General features: G+C 57.4%; 1 non-coding gene across 1 annotated transcript; it reads left to right on the top strand.

Annotated features, from left to right (window-relative positions):
* The first annotated feature begins 16,985 nt into the window (after positions 1-16,985).
* On the top strand, positions 16,986-17,104 carry LOC131868623 (5S ribosomal RNA). Its single transcript, XR_009367069.1, has one exon. It is a non-coding gene; the product is annotated as a 5S ribosomal RNA (ribosomal RNA).
* The last annotated feature ends 2,896 nt before the right edge of the window (positions 17,105-20,000 follow it).

The raw sequence follows: 20,000 nt of genomic DNA on the forward strand, positions 1-20,000 counted from the left end.
ACTACCAGTGCCAACCCCTTATCCCGCGATGCGTCCGATACACAGATAGTTCCAAGGCGGCCGAGGAGCCTCACCGCATATCAATCGGGGTGCGAGGCGAGGGATGGGGCGGGAAGGCCCCAACGGCTAGACGGAAGAGGCTTCAGGGCCACCTCGGAATGGTCCAAGCATCGGACGCGCTTGGGGCGACTGCCAGTGCCAACCCCTTATCCCGCGATGCGTCCGATACACAGATGGTTCCAAGGCGGCCGAGGAGCCTCACCGCATAGCAATCGGGGGTGCGAGGCGAGGGATGGGGCGGGAAGGCCCCAACGGCTAGACGGAAGAGGCTTCAGGGCCGCCTAGGAATGGTCCAAGCATCGGACACGCTTGGGGCGACTACCAGTGACAGCCCCCTATCCCGCGATGCGTCCGATACGAAGATGGTTCCAAGGCGGCCGAGGAGCCTCACCGCATAGCAATCGGGGTGCGAGGTGGGGGATGCGGCGAGATGGCCCCAACGGCTAGACGGAAGAGGCCACAGGGCCGCGTCGGAATAGTCCAAGCATCGGACGCGCTTGGGGCGACTACCAGTGACAACCCCTTATCCCGCGATGCGTCCGATACGAAGATAGTTCCAAGGCGGCCGAGGAGCCTCACCGCATAGCAATCGGGGTGCGAGGTGGGGGATGCGGCGAGATGGCCCCAACGGCTAGACGGAAGAGGCTGCAGGGCCGCCTCGGAATAGTCCAAGCATCGGACGCGCTTGGGGCCACTACCAGTGACAACCCCTTATCCCGCAATGCGTCCGATACGAAGATAGTTCCAAGGCGGCCGAAGAGCCTCACCGCATAGCAATCGGGGTGCGAGGTGGGGGATGCGGCGAGATGGCCCCAACGGCTAGACGGAAGAGGCCACAGGGCCGCCTCGGAATAGTCCAAGCATCGGACGCGCTTGGGGCGACTACCAGTGACAACCCCTTATCCCGCGATGCGTCCGATACGAAGATAGTTCCCAGGCGGCCGAGGAGCCTCACCGCATAGCAATCGGGGTGCGAGGCGAGGGATGCGGCGAGATGGCCCCAAAGGCTAGACGGAAGAGGCTGCAGGGCTGCCTCGGAATAGTCCAAGCATCGGACGCGCTTGGGGCGACTACCACTGCCAACCCCTTATCCCGCGATGCGTCCGATACACAGATAGTTCCGAGGCGGCCGAGGAGGTGGGGGATGCAGCGAGATGGCCCCAACGGCTAGACGGAAGAGGCTGCAGGGCCGCCTCGGAATAGTCCAAGCATCGGACGCGCTTGGGGCGACTACCAGTGACAACCCCTTATCCCGCGATGCGTCCGATACACAGATAGTTCCGAGGCGGCCAAGGAGCCTCACCGCATAGCAATCGTGGTGCGAGGTGGGGGATGCGGCGAGATGGCCCCAACGGCTAGACGGAAGAGGCTGCAGGGCCGCCTCGGAATGGTCCAAGCATCGGATGCGCTTGGGGCGACTACCACTGCCAACCCCTTATCCCGCGATGCGTCCGATACACAGATAGTTCCAAGGCGGCCGAGGAGCCTCACAGCATAGCAATCAGGGTGCGAGGCGAGGGATGCGGCGAGAAAGCCCCAACGGCTAGAGGGAAGAGGCTTCAGGTCCGCCTCGGAATGGTCCAAGCATCGGACGCGCTTGGGGCGACTACCAGTGACAACCCCTTATCCCGCGACGCGTCCGATACACAGATAGTTCCAAGGCGGCCGAGGAGCCTCACCGCATAGCAATCGGGGTGCGAGGCGAGGGATGCGGCGAGAAGGACCCAACGGCTACACGGAAGAGGCTTCGGGGCCGCCTCGGAATGGTCCAAGCATCGGACGCGCTTGGGGCGACTACCAGTGACAACCCCTTATCCCGCGACGCGTCCGATACACAGATAGTTCCAAGGCGGCCGAGGAGCCTCACCGCATAGCAATCGGGGTGCGAGGCGAGGGATGCGGCGAGAAGGACCCAACGGCTACACGGAAGAGGCTTCGGGGCCGCCTCGGAATGGTCCAAGCATCGGACGCGCTTGGGGCGACTACCAGTGACAACCCCTTATCCCGCGACGCGTCCGATACACAGATAGTTCCAAGGCGGCCGAGGAGCCTCACCGCATAGCAATCGGGGTGCGAGGCGAGGGATGCGGCGAGAAGGACCCAACGGCTAGACGGAAGAGGCTTCGGGTCCGCCTCGGAATGGTCCAAGCATCGGACGCGCTTGGGGCGACTACCAGTGACAACCCCTTATCCCGCGACGCGTCCGATACACAGATAGTTCCAAGGCGGCCGAGGAGCCTCACCGCATAGCAATCGGGGTGCGAGGCGAGGGATGCGGCGAGAAGGACCCAACGGCTAGACGGAAGAGGCTTCGGGTCCGCCTCGGAATGGTCCAAGCATCGGACGCGCTTGGGGCGACTACCAGTGACAACCCCTTATCCCGCGACGCGTCCGATACACAGATAGTTCCAAGGCGGCCGAGGAGCCTCACCGCATAGCAATCGGGGTGCGAGGCGAGGGATGCGGCGAGAAGGACCCAACGGCTAGACGGAAGAGGCTTCGGGTCCGCCTCGGAATGGTCCAAGCATCGGACGCGCTTGGGGCGACTACCAGTGACAACCCCTTATCCCGCGACGCGTCCGATACACAGATAGTTCCGAGGCGGCCGAGGAGCCTCACCGCATAGCAATCGGGGTGCGAGGCGAAGGATGCGGCGAGAAGGACCCAACGGCTAGACGGAAGAGGCTTCGGGTCCGCCTCGGAATGGTCTAAGCATCGGACGCGCTTGGGGCGACTACCAGTGACAACCCCTTATCCCGCGACGCGTCCGATACACAGATAGTTCCAAGGCGGCCGAGGAGCCTCACCGCATAGCAATCGGGGTGCGAGGCGAGGGATGCGGCGAGAAGGACCCAACGGCTAGACGGAAGAGGCTTCAGGGCCGCCTCGGAATGGTCCAAGCATCGAACGCGCTTGGGGCGACTACCAGTGACAACCCCTTATCCCGCGACGCGTCCGATACACAGATAGTTCCGAGGCGGCCGAGGAGCCTCACCGCATAGCAATCGGGGTGCGAGGCGAGGGATGCGGCGAGAAGGACCCAACGGCTAGACGGAAGAGGCTTCAGGGCCGCCTCGGAATGGTCCAAGCATCGGACGCGCTTGGGGCGACTACCAGTGACAACCCCTTATCCCGCGACGCGTCCGATACACAGATAGTTCCGAGGCGGCCGAGGAGCCTCACCGCATAGCAATCGGGGTGCGAGGCGAGGGATGCGGCGAGAAGGACCCAACGGCTAGACGGAAGAGGCTTCAGGGCCGCCTCGGAATGGTCCAAGCATCGGACGCGCTTGGGGCGACTACCAATGACAACCCCTTATCCCGCGACGCGTCCGATACACAGATAGTTCCGAGGCGGCCGAGGAGCCTCACCGCATAGCAATCGGGGTGCGAGGCGAGGGATGCGGCGAGAAGGACCCAACGGCTAGACGGAAGAGGCTTCAGGGCCGCCTCGGAATGGTCCAAGCATCGGACGCGCTTGGGGCGACTACCAGTGACAACCCCTTATCCCGCGACGCGTCCGATACACAGATAGTTCCGAGGCGGCCGAGGAGCCTCACCGCATAGCAATCGGGGTGCGAGGCGAGGGATGCGGCGAGAAGGACCCAACGGCTAGACGGAAGAGGCTTCAGGGCCGCCTCGGAATGGTCCAAGCATCGGACGCGCTTGGGGCGACTACCGTTGCCAACCCCTTATCCCGCGATGCGTCTGATACACAGATAGTTCCGAGGCGGCCGAGGAGCCTCACCGCATAGCAATCGGGTTGCGAGGCAGATTATTGGGAAGGGAACCCCCTGGGATGCGGCTCAAGCAGTGCCCAAAGGGACTGGAATGCGGAATCACATCGAGAGACCCAAATGCTATACGAGGGCTCAAATCGAATTATCGATTTGGCCACGACATGGACGCATCGGAACGACTACCTTTGCCGAACCACTCGCAATTGCATCCATACCGAAACCAATAGACATTTCCGTTAGAGCCCTCGCATAGCATTCGGGAATCTCGCATGCCCCTCTAAATCGACCAATGCTGGCGCTCAATGAAAATCCGAGCGCTACCACCGTTCGAGCGCCAGCATTGGTCGAGTTAGAGGGGCACGGGGGAGAATGCTCCAGTCAACACCTCCCCTATATAAGTTATTTGTCCGATTCTCGCACAACCGTAGTCTGCCTCGTCGAATCAAACAACGGTCCCAGATTCCGACTTCCGTTCCGTAGAGACCCAAAAGCTAGATGGAGGCTCGCAAGAAAGAGAGTCGGCGCATAGCAATCGGGTTTCTCGAACGTTTAGGGACCGAGCTCACTTGCGGATAGGGCAAAATCCGCCAAGCAACCCAAAAGCTAGACGGGGGCTCGAATCGAATCGCCTAGGCGGCCACAACAACGACGTGTTGGATCGACTACCAGTGCCAAACCATTCAGCAAGACTAGTCTGTGTCGAGGCCGGATAGAGATTCTCAGAGAGCGCCCGCATAGCATTTAGGAGACCTGCCGCGTCCCTCACACTCGACAAATGGTGGTGCACGTTTATAAATCCGAGCGATCCCAACCCTTTCAAGCACCAACATCGGTCGAGATAGAGGGGCACGGAGGGGGCTGCGTGAGACAACACAGTCCCCTATATAAGTTATTTGTCCGATTCTCACACATCCGAAGAATGGTCATCAAATCGGACAACAGCCCAAACTTCCGACTTCCGTCCCAGAAAGCCCAAGAGCTATCTAAAACGTTCATGGCCGGAACTCGATCGCGGCTATACCAGTCCGCCAAGCAACCCAAAAGCTAGACTGGAGCTCTAGTCGAATCACCTCTGTGGCCATTGCAAGGACGTGTTGGAGCGACTACCATTGCCGAACCATTCCGCAGGTCGAGTCCATACCAAGGCCGCATAGAGATTCACGATGAGCTCCTGCATAGCAATCAGGAGACTTGCCGTGTCCATCACAATCGATAAATCCTGGTGCAAGATTTTTGCATCCGAGCGCTCCAACCAGTCGAGCACCAGCATCAATCGACATAAACGGGCACGGGGGGAGGATGCTCGAGAACACTACCTCCCCTGTAACGGGTCTGCATTGGGCAGAATACTTGCACAGTTTTTGGATCGGGTCCAGCCTTAGTGGGGTTCCATTTTGCATCGGAACTCTTTCTTTTGCATAGCCGACATGGAATTGGTGTTTCACACAGCCGACTTAATTCATTTCATCGGCGGGGCCGATATGTTTTATTTCCTTGGCGGGGGCCGACATGGGACTTGGCCGATGTTCTTCTTAGCGCGGACTTAACTCATATGAGTCCGGACCTATATGGGCGCTAATTTTCCATTAGCGGGATTCCTTTTGGGCCGGCCCTATCCGCCCAACGGCTCTTTTATTTGGGTCCGACCCTCCAGTATATAAGATGAGCGGGATGCTCATTCTTGGCAGGAAAGCAGAGGCAGATTCAGAATCAGGATCATCAGCGATCAAGCATTCGGCAGCGAGCAGACGAGCAGACAGATGCGAGTCTTCGGCGTCGCAAGTCTGAGTGCGAGTATTGCAGCGAGGGACTTTATTGCTCAGGCGAGCATTGGGGTCTTGTGACTTGGCGATCTGGCACCTCGAGGAGCTAACTGGTTCTCCTCTCGAGCGAGCCGATCCCAGTCTGAGTCGAAGGGACTCTTTGTAACTTGTCCGAGTCAGATTGGCTGGCTGGGCAATCCATTTGGGGGCGACCGGTATTTCTCAATACCGAGTTCTATCCAGCATTGTAATCTTTGAGGATAATAATAAAGGATATGGGCACCTCGCCCCACCTTTGAATGTTGTGTTGTCTATTTTATTCCGCATTGCATCGTATCCTTTTATGCATTCTGGGAGCAAGTCGATCTGCATTTTCATTGTGCATTCCGCTTTAGCGCAATATTGGAAGGGACGAGGCGTAGGCCGAAGGTCTCTGACCTTGAACGGATCCGAGTCGGGTCGGGACTTGTCGGTGCCGCACAGGCTTAACTCCCAAAGCCCGTGACAGTTGGTATCAGAGCTTCGGATCAGATCCGGGGCTGTGCAGATCGAGAGATGGCAGATACAGATAGTCAGCATGAAGTGGAGGTCGTGCAACCTGAGAGTAAGGCTGCGAAGGTGTCTTCGAAGGGGAAAGATCCGAAGCACCGCGATTGGCTCCAAGACCATGAAAATCGACTCGAGGACCTGGAACAGTCCGACCTCGAGGAGCGCATGACGGCAGAGTGGTCGAAGCTGGCGGAACAGATAGAGTCTTTGAGGGAAGAGATCCGCTTCCTCAAAGAGGGGCAACAGATCTTCCATTCGTTGTTGCAGGGAGGAACGCATGGTTCTAAGGCAACTCGAGTTGGAACTTATGACGGTGAGCGCGATGACAAGGCACTTGATAATTTCTTCTGGGATGTTGAGGAGTACCTGTCGTGTGCACCGAAGACGTCTGATGAGGCACAGGTCAAGGATATTGCAACATACCTTACCGGCAGTGCGAAGCTGTGGTGGCGAACGCATCAGGCAGATGAACGCGCTGGGAAGACGGTGAAACCGATCAAGTCCTGGGCTGACTTGAAGGCAGCGCTTCATGATCAATTCCGACCTGGGAATTCGGATTGGATCATCCGATCCAGGTTCGATGAACTCAAGCATACTGGCACTATTCGAGAGTATGTCAAGGCATTTCAGGTGTTGGATTTGGAATGCACCAAGTTGAGCGACTTCGAGAAGTTATTCCTCTTCACTAAGGGTCTGCAACCCTGGGCGAAGGATGAGCTGAGGAGACAGAAAGTTCAGACTTTGGCCGAGGCGATCACAGTTGCGGATGGGCTGCTCGATTATAAGGGCGATGCAGCTAGGGGCTTTGGTGGAGCTCGAACAGACTACAAGAAGAACTTCCGCCGGAAAGAGAAGAAGGGAGGCGGACCTCCTTCTGATCCTAACGGCGAGCCCAGGAAGAAGAAACCGAAGAAGTCGAATGGAGAAGGTAACCCGAAGAAGAAAGATCACACACAGACTGAGAAGAAGAAGGATCGTGATCCAGGGTGTTTCATCTGTGGCAAAGATGATCACTGGGCACGGAGCTGTCCAGATCGGAGTAGGATCAACGCGCTGTTGTTCGAGGAGAAGAAGTTGCCCGCAATGAGCACCTTGCAACTCCTGAATGCAGTGCAACATTCTACCGAAGTGGCCGATAAGCACGAGTTGTGTTTTGTGGAGACTTTCTTTGGCAACAAGAAGGTGCTAGCTATGGTGGATTCAGGTGCCACCCACAACTACATCTCCGCATGCCGAGCGAAGAAGCTTGGACTCAAGATCGAGCCCACTACAAATCAGTTCAAGGCGGTGACCGCACCCGCGCAGCAGGTGAGCGGTGAGATCCATAAGGAAGTCATCCGAGTTGGGTCGTGGCAGGGTGTGCTTGATTTGATCGCCATTGGAATGAATGAGTTCGATCTCATACTCGGGCAGGAGTTCTTGAGGTCGGCATCAGCAGCTGTGGTGCCACACTTGAGCTGTTTGCTGATATTGGATCCGAGCAGACCAAGTATGGTTCCGATGATGAAGAGCGTGGAACAGGATCTCCTGTTGAATGCGCTCAGTGCTAAGCAGGTTGGCAAGGGAAGGCGGGAGGAGTTGTTTTTGGCCGCACTGATTGGAGATTGGGATGAAGGAGAGTCGTCAGGACCCTCTAACACCTCGGCGATCCAGGATGTGTTGTCCGAGTTTGCGGATGTTATGCCAGACCAGCTCCCAGCTGTGTTACCACCGAGGAGGCACGTTGATCACAGGATCGAACTGGAGTCAGGGGCAAGACCACCAGCGAAGGCTCCTTATCGACTCTCCGCACCAGAGATGGAAGAGTTGAGGAAGCAGTTGGCAGAGCTCGCTGAGGCAGGATACTTGCGTCCCTCCAGATCACCTTATGCTGCTCCAGTATTGTTCCAGCGCAAGAAGGATGGAAGCCTTCGGATGTGTGTGGACTATCGAGCTTTGAACAAGCTCACCATCAAGAACAAGTATCCGTTACCTCTCATAGCGGATAGCTTTGATCGACTGGTCGATGCAAGAGTGTTCACCAAGTTGGACCTGAGGCAGGGTTACTATCAGATCAGGATCGCGCCAGGTGATGAGGAGAAGACCGCGATCACGACGAGGTATGGTAGCTATGAATTCTTGGTTATGCCTTTTGGTCTCACTAACGCTCCTGCAACCTTCAGCACCTTGATGAACGATGTGTTTCGCTCATTATTGGACAAGTGCGTTGTTGTGTATCTGGATGACATTTTGGTATACAGTCGAGACATGGAGGAACACAAGCGGCACCTTCAGGAGGTGTTTGCTTTGTTGAGAGAACATCAGCTGTTCGCAAAGAAGGAAAAGTGTGCTTTTGCGCAGGAGGAAGTGCCGTTTCTGGGCCATATTCTTGGTCATGGCCAGATCCGACCAGACCCGGAGAAGCTTCAGGCAATCCGAGACTGGGAGCCGCTTCGCAATGTGCATGAGGTGAGACAGTTCCTTGGTTTAGCTAACTACTATCGCAAGTTTGTAGCGGGCTATTCCCGGATTGCGAGCCCCTTGACGGATCTGTTGAAGAAGGACCACGGATGGAAATGGGGCGATAAGCAGCAGACAACATTTGAGTTGCTGAAAAGAGTTTTGATAGAGAGATCAGCTCTTACTGTACCGAACCGGGGCGAGACGACATCGAAGGATGTCTTGCTTGGCCTGTATGAGTTCGAAAGGATTAGGCGGGACAAAACAAAGCAGCCAAAGGAACCGTTGGGGAACGACTTCCTTACCAACACTCGAACCACCAGTCTTTTGTTCCGACGACTGAGAGGAGGCTCAGCCCGACTTTATGTGGATTTCGAGATCTTGACAGGGTCCGCCGAGTTGCCAGACATCTACTCGGAGGTAGACATCTTGGATAGATGGGAGAACAGCGGAGTCATCTCCTTGAGAGATTTGCTAGTTCTCGGTTCTGGAGGAGAATTTCGATCGGAAGACTACCCCCGTGCATCCGAGCTCGTGGCAAGTTGTTCGGAAGCTTTGCAACGTTGGGTCTGGATGGAACAGCCAGAAGCCAAGGCAGATCCTTTCAGCGCCAAACTGGATCAGTTGGCGGAATTGTTGGCACACAAGTTTGTTTGCAAGCCGGTAGGAGCAGAGCCGCAGGGGTTGGCCTGCTTGGACGATGTTAAGATCGTCGCAGCTAGGGAAGTCATGAATCAAGACATTCCCGAGGTGAGCACCAAGATGAGATTGGGCACCTTACGTTTGATAAACCAGCATGCGAATGATGAAGAAGAATCCCGACCTACCCGGGATGTCATGGCTAGAGGAGGTGGATCGCAGGGCGATGTCACTTCTCCTGAACAGGCACAGGCAGGAAGTTTCACTTCAGCATCCCTCACTTTCAGGAGACAAGAAGGGGGACCTGTTCAGTTACACATTGATACCTTTCCAGACTTCATCGGGTTCAATGAGGCTCTTTGTGAAGATGATATCTTCACCACTTGGGATCGACAGGGAATAATCCGTTATGGCGACTTGATGTCGATCGGAGGTAGCACCAATCTATCCGACGAAGAGAGTACTCGGAAATCCTTGGAAATCATGGCGAGTTGTTCTGAGGCCGTGGATCACTGGACCTGGGAGGAACATGAGACAAGGCCGTATGAACCACTTTGGGACAGATTGCTTCGTCTACCCGGCGAAGTCTTTGGTCCAGATGACGAAGATCTGATAAGAAATATTCCGAACAGAGGCCCGGCGAATGTGTTGGACAATCCGGACCGCAGAGTCAGCCAGGTCCTTGCAATGCGAACACGAGGAGGAGGCAAGAACGGCATCCGTGAGTTCTTGGTGATGTTCGAAGGACAGGGACGCGACTCCGCTTCCTGGGAACGCAGTGAGTCGTTATGGCGAGACGAGGAGATAATCATGGAGTTCCTCTCCAGGAGGAACCCGCCCAGACAGGAGTAGATTTCTGGGTCAATGCCTCCCAGTGCTTTGTGCAGGGGTGCTGGCGTCGAGGGCGCCGCCACTAGTTTAGTGGGGGAGGATGTAACGGGTCTGCATTGGGCAGAATACTTGCACAGTTTTTGGATCGGGTCCAGCCTTAGTGGGGTTCCATTTTGCATCGGAACTCTTTCTTTTGCATAGCCGACATGGAATTGGTGTTTCACACAGCCGACTTAATTCATTTCATCGGCGGGGCCGATATGTTTTATTTCCTTGGCGGGGGCCGACATGGGACTTGGCCGATGTTCTTCTTAGCGCGGACTTAACTCATATGAGTCCGGACCTATATGGGCGCTAATTTTCCATTAGCGGGATTCCTTTTGGGCCGGCCCTATCCGCCCAACGGCTCTTTTATTTGGGTCCGACCCTCCAGTATATAAGATGAGCGGGATGCTCATTCTTGGCAGGAAAGCAGAGGCAGATTCAGAATCAGGATCATCAGCGATCAAGCATTCGGCAGCGAGCAGACGAGCAGACAGATGCGAGTCTTCGGCGTCGCAAGTCTGAGTGCGAGTATTGCAGCGAGGGACTTTATTGCTCAGGCGAGCATTGGGGTCTTGTGACTTGGCGATCTGGCACCTCGAGGAGCTAACTGGTTCTCCTCTCGAGCGAGCCGATCCCAGTCTGAGTCGAAGGGACTCTTTGTAACTTGTCCGAGTCAGATTGGCTGGCTGGGCAATCCATTTGGGGGCGACCGGTATTTCTCAATACCGAGTTCTATCCAGCATTGTAATCTTTGAGGATAATAATAAAGGATATGGGCACCTCGCCCCACCTTTGAATGTTGTGTTGTCTATTTTATTCCGCATTGCATCGTATCCTTTTATGCATTCTGGGAGCAAGTCGATCTGCATTTTCATTGTGCATTCCGCTTTAGCGCAATATTGGAAGGGACGAGGCGTAGGCCGAAGGTCTCTGACCTTGAACGGATCCGAGTCGGGTCGGGACTTGTCGGTGCCGCACAGGCTTAACTCCCAAAGCCCGTGACATCCCCTATATAAGTTATTTGTCCGATTCTCAAGCAGCCGAAGTCTGGTCATCGAATCGGGTCAAAGACCACAACTTCCGACTTTACCCACAATGCAAGTCATCGAATCGAACATCGGCCCCCGAGTCGGACTCCATGCGTATGTCAGGTCATCGGACCCAAATTCCGCCTTCCTGCGCATGGCGGGCCATCAATATCAACTCGGTCATCGGACCCAAACTCCGCCTTTTTGCGTATGGCACGCCTTCAAATCGGTCATCGGACCCAAATTCCGCCTTCCTGTGCATGGCGGGCCATCAACATCAACTCGGTCATCGGACCCAAATTCCGCCTTTCTGCGCATGGCACGCCATCAACTCGGTCATCGGACCCAAATTCCGCCTTCCTGCGCATGGCAGGTCATCGGACACAAATTCAGACCTCGCCAATATGCCTACGTATCGAATCGGTCATCGGACCCAACTTCCGACTTCATCCATACTGTAGGGTCTTTGAGGTTGGCGCGGTGCGCTCAACCCAGGGAGTCGACCCATCGAAGCATACACCTCCCCTATATAAGCTATTTGTCCGATTCCCACACCTGTGTAGTTTGCACCTCTGACCAGGACATCGACCCCAACTTCCGAACTCGACTGCAACGACGGCACCAGCGCCTTGGTGCGCACCTTGCGACGCACAGTCCCAACATTCGCCTTCCTGCACATGGCAGGTCATCGGACCCAAATTCCGACCTCGCGAGTATGCCTACATATCGAATCGGTCATCGGACCCAACTTCCGACTTCATCCATACCGTAGGGTCTTTGAGGTTGGCGCGGTGCGCTCAACCCGGGGAGTCGACCCAACGAAGCATACACCTCCCCTATATAAGCTATTTGTCCGATTCCCACACCTGTGTAGTTTGCACCTCCGATCAAGACATCGACCCCAACTTCCGAACTCGCCTCCAACGACCGAACCAGCGCCTTGGTGCGCACCTTGCAACGCACAGTGCCAACATTCGCCTTCCTGCACGTGGCAGGTCATCGGACCCAAATTCCGACCTCGCGAGTATGCCTACATATCGAATCGGTCATCGGACCCAACTTCCGACTTCATCCATACCGTAGGGTCTTTGAGGTTGGCGCGGTGCGCTCAACCCGGGGAGTCGACCCAACGAAGCATACACCTCCCCTATATAAGCTATTTGTCCGATTCCCACACCTGTGTAGCTTGCACCTCCGATCAGGACATCGACCCCAACTTCCGAACTCGACTAAAAAGACCGCACCAGCGCCTTGGTGTGCACCTTGCAACGCACAGTGTCAACATTCGCCTTCCTGCACATGGCAGGTCATCGGACCCAAATTCCGACCTCATGAGCATACCTACTAATCGAATTGGTCATCGGACCCAACTTCCGACTTCATCCATACCGTAGGGTCTTTGAGGTTGGCGCGGTGCGCTCAACCTGGGGAGTCGACCCATCGAAGCATACACCTCCCCTATATAAGCTATTTGTCCGATTCCGACACCTGTGTAGTTTGCACCTCCGCTCAGGACATCGACCCCAACTTCCGAACTCGCCTGCAACGACCGAACCAGCGCCTTGGTGCGCACCAAAAGTGCGCACTTTTGGAGGGCACTTTTGTGCGCTCCAAAGGTGCGCACTTTTGGAGGGCACTTTTCTGCGCTCCAAAGGTGCGCACTTTTGGAGGGCACTTTTTGGAGGGCACTTTTCTGCGCTCCAAAGGTGCGCACTTTTGGAGGGCACTTTTTGGAGGGCACTTTTCTGCGCTCCAAAGGTGCGCACTTTTGGAGGGCACTTTTTGGAGGGCACTTTTCTGCGCTCCAAAGGTGCGCACTTTTGGAGGGCACTTTTTGGAGGGCACTTTTCTGCGCTCCAAAGGTGCGCACTTTTGGAGGGCACTTTTTGGAGGGCACTTTTCTGCGCTCCAAAGGTGCGCACTTTTGGAGGGCACTTTTCTGCGCTCCAAAGGTGCGCACTTTTGGAGGGCACTTTTTGGAGGGCACTTTTCTGCGCTCCAAAGGTGCGCACTTTTGGAGGGCACTTTTTGGAGGGCACTTTTCTGCGCTCCAAAGGTGCGCACTTTTGGAGGGCACTTTTTGGAGGGCACTTTTCTGCGCTCCAAAGGTGCGCACTTTTGGAGGGCACTTTTGTGCACTCCAAAGGTGCGCACTTTTGGAGGGCACTTTTCCTGTGCTCCAAAGGTGCACACCTAGGTGAGCACCTTCGACCACACCTTGTAGCACACCAAACTCTGACTTTCGACTTCATCCGCAATGCAGGGTCTTTGAGGTTGGCGCAATGCGCACAACCAGGGGAGTCGACCCATCAAACCCAACACCTCCCCTATATAAGCTATTTGTCTGATTCTCATACATGCGTAGCCTGCAGGAGCAATTAGGACATCGACCCCAACTTTCGGCTTCTAAACGAAAACAAGGTCTTTGAGGTTGGTGTAATGCGAACAACTAGGGGAGTCAACCCATCAAACCCAACACCTCCCCTATATAAGCTATTTGTCTGATTCTCATACATGTGTAGTCTACAGGAGCAATTAGGACATCGACCCCAACTTTTGACTTCTTAACGAAAACAAGGTCTTTGAGGTTGACGTAATGCGCACAACCAGGGGAGTCGACCCATCAAACCCAACACCTCCCCTATATAAGCTATTTGTCCGATTCTCATACATGTGTAGCCTGCAGGAGCCATTAGGACATTGACCCCAACTTTTGACTTCTTAACGAAAACAAGGTCTTTGAGGTTGGCGTAATGCGCACAACCAAGGGAGTTGACCCATCAAACCCAACACCTCCCCTATATAAGCTATTTGTCTGATTCTCATACATGTGTAGCCTGCAACAACGATTAGGACATCCACCCCAACTTCTGAATTCGTCTGCGTTGACCGCACCAAAGGTGCACGCCTTGGTGCTCACCAAAATCCGACTTCCGACTTCTTCTGCTATGCGGGGTCTTTGAGGTTGGCGCAGTGCGCACAACCAGGGGAGTCAACCCACCGAATGCAACACCTCCCCTATATAAGCTATTTGTCTGATTCTCATACATGCGTAGACTGCAGCAATGATTAGGACATCCACCCCAACTTTTGACTTCTTAAACAAGACAGGGTCTTTGAAGTTGGTGCAGTGCACACAACCAGGGGAGTCGACCCATCAAACGCAACACCTCCCCTATATAAAGCTATTTGTCCGATTCTCATACGTGTAGTCTGCAGCAGCGATTAGGACATCGACCCCAACTTCCGAATTCGTTTGCATTGACCGCACCAAAGGTGCACGCCTTGGTGTGCACCCTGGAGTGCACTTTGGTGCTCACCTCGGTGCACACTTTGGTGTGCACCTCGGTGTGCACCAAAGGTGCGCACCTTGGAGCGCACCAAAGGTGTACACTTTGGAGCGCACCACATAGGGTCTTTGAGAGGTTGGCGCAGTGCGCACACCAAGGTGGGTGTTGAGGTGCGTGCCGAGGTGGGTGGGTGCTAGGGTGCGCTCCATGGTGGGTGCCAGGGTGGGTGCGTGCTAGGGTGGATTCCAAAGAGGGTCATAGGGTGGGTGCCAAGGTGGGTTGGTGATATAGTGGGTTCAAAGGTGGGTACTAGGGTGGGTTCCAAGGTGGGTCACAAGTTGGGTGCCAGGATGCGTGGGTGTTAGGTTGGGTGCCAAGGTGGGCTCCTGCGTGGGTGGGTGCTAGGGTGGGTTTCAAGGTGGACGCGAGGGCGGGTGCCAAGGTGGGTAACAAGTTGGGTGTTAGGATGGGTGAGTGCTAGAGTGGGTGCCAAGGTGGGTGGGTGCTAAGGTGGATGCCAAGGTGGTTCACAGGGTGGGTGGGTTCTAGGGTGAGTTCCAAGGTGGGTCACAGGTTCAGTGCTAGGGTGGGTGTCAAGGCGGGTGTCGAGGTGCCTGGGTGCTAGGGTGTGGATGCCAATGTGGGTCATAGGGTGGGTACTAGGGTGGGCTGCAATGTGGGTGCCAAGGTGGGTAACATGCTCGGTGGGTTCTAAATTGGGTGCCAGGGTGGGTGTGCACCCACCTTGCCCGAGGTGGGTGCCAAGGTGCCAGTGTGGGTGGGTGCTAAGGTGGATGCCAAGGTGGGTGAGAAGGTGGGTGATAGGTTGAGTGGTAGGATGGGTGGGTGCCAAGATGGGTCACAGGGTGGGTGCAAGGGTGGGTAGGTGCTAGGGTTGGTGTCAGGGTGGGTGGGTGCTAGGTTGGGTTCCAAGGTGGGTGCGAGGGTGAGTGTCAAGGTGGGTCACAGGTTAGGTGCTAGGATGGGTGAGTGCTAGGGTGCAAAGGTGCCAGGGTGGGTGCTAGGATGGGTCGATGCTAGGGTGAGTGGCAAGGTGGGTCCACAAGTGTCAAGGTGGGTGCCGAGGTGGGTGCCAAGTCGGCGACTGCTATGGTGGATGCCAAGGTGGGTCACGGGGTGGGTGCCAAGTTGCTAGGTTGGGTTCCAAGGTGGGTGCCAACGTGGGTGCTAGGGTGCGTGGGTTAAAGGGTGTGTCACAACGTGGGTGCCAGGATGGGTGCGCACCCACACTGGCCAAGACGGGTGCGGGTGCAAGGTTGGGTTCCAAGCCCGGTCACAGGCTGGGTGCTAGGATGGGTGGGTGCCAAGGTGGGCACCAGGGTGGGTGCACCCACCCTGGCCAAGGTGGGTCACGGGGTGGGTCCTAGGGTGGGTAACGGGGTGGGTACTAAGGTGCGTGCCAAGGTGGGTCATAGGGTGGGTGCCAAGGTGGGCACCAGGGTGGGTGTGCACCAACCCTAGCCAGGGTAGGTCACGGGGTGGTTGTCGGGGTGGGCGTCAAGGAGCCAAGGTGGGTGGCAAGTAGCCAAGTTGCGTGCCAAGGTGGGTGTCGGGGTGGGTGCCAAGGATCCAAGGTGGGTGCCAAGGAACCAAGGTGGGTGTCTGGGTGGGTGCCGAGGTGGGAGCCAGGGTGGGTCCCAAGGTGAGTGCAAAGGTGGGTGCCAGGGTCAAGGTGAGTGCCAATGTGGGTTCCAAGGTGCCAGGGTCAGGGTGAGTGCCAATGTGGGTTCAAAGGTGCTAAGTTGGGTGCGAGGTTGGGTGCGAGGGTGGGTGGGTGCCAAGGTGTGCTAGGTGGAAGCCCGGGTGGGTCGGCATCCCATGGGTGTCGAGTTGGGTGCCTGATGGGTGCTTCTTGTCAAGTTTTAGTCGTCGGGACTCATTTCGAGCCTTAGAGGTCGTTTCTTGTCCGGTTGCCCTGTCTTCGACCTGGGAACCCAATTTTGGTCCTCGGGTCCCATTTTTTTTTGTCTCGCATCCCACTTTTGGCCTGTGGCCTTTTCGGGGTCGATTCTCGTTTTGGGCATCAGAGCATGTTTCTTCTCCTAAAACCCAATATTTGTTTATTAAGTCTCGGAACACATTTTTGTTCTCGTGGACCCATCATGGGTCTTGGAACGCATTTGTGGTCCTTGGGTCCCATTTTGCATCCCGAAACTTGTGTTTTGGTGCTTGATCCCTATTTTGGGTGCCCACCTTGCACCAAGTGCGCACCCGGGGCAAACCGAGCGCCTTGGTGCACCGGGGCAAGATCGAGCGTGCACCCGAGGCGCCCCGAACATGCACCAAGGTGCACTCGGCCCACATGTGAGCGCAGGTCGTTGCGCCCGAGGTGGTGTGTGGGCACCGCGTTGCAGACGGGACACTGCACGCACACGACGCCCCCTCCAGGTGCACGCACGTAGGCCGGGCCGGGTGCACACCCGACGCCCTAGCAAGGTGCGCGCACCCGGGCAGGGCTCACACTTGGCGAACGGGGCGCACTTCGCGAGGGAGGGTGTGCACCTCGACGGGGGTGGGTGGCCGGGGTGGATTCGCACGTGGGTCGCGGTTTGCTAAGTACACACTGCGACAAGCTCATAACGGGTGCGATCATACCAGCGTTAGTGCACCGGATCCCATCAGAACTCCGCAGTTAAGCGCGCTTGGGCCGGAGTAGTACTGGGATGGGTGACCTCCCGGGAAGTCCCGGTGTTGCACCCTTTTTTAGTTTTTCGCCGGGCGTCGCAATGCTATTTGAATAAACCTTTTGCCCGTTTGCGTTCTCGTCGGGGCCGGGCCGGGCCGGGGTGCGCTGCCCGCACTACCGCGCGCGCGGGGGCGACACCGAGCGCGCACCCGAGGCGCCCCGAGCACACAGGCCACGGTGCAACCCGGGCGTTGTGCGCGCACCCCGGTGCGCCCGAGGTGCTGCGCGCGCACCCAGGTGAAATCGGTGTGCACCTCGGCCAGTGCGCGCTCGGTCGAGTCGCGCACGTTGGCCAAGGTGCACGGTGATGTTTCTTACTCTAAGGTTCCGCACCAGACGCCCGGGACAGGTGAGCGAAGCTGGGCGGGGCCGGGTGCGCGGCCGGGGCAGGTGCACGCAGCTGGAGAGAGCTTTGGAGCACACTTCGGAGCGCACCAATGATGCGCTCCATTCAAAAGTTTCCTGAAAAGGCAAAAAAAGTTGAGATTATAGAATTTCCCACTTGAGAGATTGTAAAAAAAAAAAATTTAAAATGAAGGAAACGCGGGTGCCAAGGTGTGCGCAGCCCAGCCCACCCTGGCGAAGGTGCACGCAAGGTGCGCACCCGAGGCAAACCGGACAATTAACCCAACTTTCGACTTCGCGCGCACCTTGGAGCGCACTTCGGAGCGCTCCTTGGTGCGCACCAATCTTGGGCACCTCGGAGTGCACCATGGCGCCCACCAAGGTGCGCACCCGGGGCAAACCGAGCTCCGACTTCGTGCGCACCTTGGAGCGCACGAAAGGTGCGCACCATGGCGCCCACCAAGGTGCGCAGCCCAGCCAAGGCGTGCGCATCAAGGTGCGCACCCTGGCGAAGGTGCGCACCCGGGGCAAACCGAGCTCCGACTTCGTGCGCACCTTGGAGCGCACAAAAGGTGCGCAACCCAGCCAAGGTGTGCGCACCCCGGTCAAACCGAGCTCCGAATCGTGCGCACCAGAGGTGCACGCCATCGTGCGCACCTTGGAGCACACTTCGGAGCCCTCCTTGGTGCGCGCCGATGTTGCGCACCTCGGAGCGCACCCGGGGAAAACAATGCAATTAACCCGACTTTCGACTTCGTGGGCACCTCGGAGCGCTCTCGGGTTCGCACCTCGGAGCACACCGAGGTGCGCACCTTTGATGCGCTGCCTTCACCAATTTCCAGAAAAGGCAAGAAAACATTGAGAAGGTGTGCGCACCGAGGTGCCCACCCTGGCGAAGGTGCACGCGAGGTGCGCACCCGGGGCAAACCGGGCTCCGACTTCGTGCACGCCGCACCTTGGAGCACACTTCGGAGCGCTCCTTGGTGCGCACCAGGGCGCGCAACCCAGCCGAGGTGCCCACCCCGGCGAAGGTGCACGCGAGGTGCGCACCCGGGGCAAACCGGGCTCCGACTTCGTGCACGCCATGGTGCCCACCGCGGCGAAGGTGCACGCGAGGTGCGCACCCGGGGCAAACCGGGCTCCGACTTCGTGCACGCCGCACCTTGGAGCACACTTCGGAGCGCTCCTTGGTGCGCACCATGGTGCCCACCAGGGCGCGCAACCCCGCCGAAGGTGCACGCGAGGTGCGCACCCGGGGCAAACCGGGCTCCGACTTCGTGCACGCCGCACCTTGGAGCACACTTCGGAGCGCTCCTTGGTGCGCACCATGGTGCCCACCAGGGCGCGCAACCCCGCCGAAGGTGCACGCGAGGTGCGCACCCGGGGCAAACCGGGCTCCGACTTCGTGCACGCCATGGTGCGCACCGCGGCGAAGGTGCGCACCCGGGGCAAACCGGGCTCCGACTTCGTGCACGCCGCACCTTGGAGCACACTTCGGAGCGCTCCTTGGTGCGCACCAGGGCGCGCAACCCAGCCGAGGTGCCCACCCCGGCGAAGGTGCACGCGAGGTGCGTACCCGGGGCAAACCGGGCTCCGACTTCGTGCACGCCGCACCTTGGAGCACACTTCGGAGCGCTCCTTGGTGCGCACCATGGTGCCCACCAGGCCGCGCAACCCAGCCAAGGTGTGCGCACCAAGGTGCACGCGAGGTGCGCACCCGGGGCAAACCGGGGTCCGACTTCGTGCACGCCGCACCTTGGAGCACACATCGGGGCGCTCCCGGGTTCGCACCGGCGTTGCGCACCGTGGTGGGCACCTCGGAGCACACCAAGGTGGGCAGCGAGGTGCGCACCTTTGATGCGATGCCTTCACTAATTTCCATAAAAGGCAAAAAAAAAACGAGATTTTAAAATTTCCGTTTTGAAAGATAGTGAGAAAAAGGGAATGCTGGTGCCATCTTGAGCCCGCCCTGGTGCGCAGCCCAGCCAAGGTGTGCGCACCAAGGTGCCCACCCTGGCGAAGGTGCGCGCCCGGGCAATTAACCCAACTTCCAACTTCGCGCGCGCCAGGGTGGGAGCGCACCCAACAACCGGGCCTGGGAAGAGCCAATGCGAGAAACCCCACCAAACGCTCTGACAAAAAAAGAGGGGGCGCTCCAGTAACCCCGCTTCGGAGCGCACCCTGGGCAAACCCAGCCAAGGTGCCCACCCCGGCCAAGGTGCAGGCGAGGTGCGCACCCGGGGCAAACCGGGCTCCGACAACGTGCACGCCGCACCTTGGAGCACACTTCGTAGCGCTCCCGGGTGCGCACCTCAGAGCACACCAAGGTGGGCAGCGAGGTGCGCACCTTTGATGCGCTGCCTTCACTAATTTCCAGAAAAGGCAAAAAAAAAAGGAGATTTTAAAATTTCCGTTTTGAAAGATAGTGAAAAAAACGGAACGCGCGTGCCATCTTGAGCCCGCCCTGGTGCGCAGCCCAGGTAAGGTGCCCACCCTGGCAAAGGTGCGCACCCGGGCAATTAACCCTACTTCCGACTTCGTGCGCGCCAGGGTGGCAACCGGGCC

The sequence above is a fragment of the Cryptomeria japonica genome, unplaced genomic scaffold (genome assembly GCF_030272615.1).
Source record: "Cryptomeria japonica unplaced genomic scaffold, Sugi_1.0 HiC_scaffold_211, whole genome shotgun sequence".
In the NCBI taxonomy this organism is placed as follows: Eukaryota; Viridiplantae; Streptophyta; class Pinopsida; order Cupressales; family Cupressaceae; genus Cryptomeria; species Cryptomeria japonica.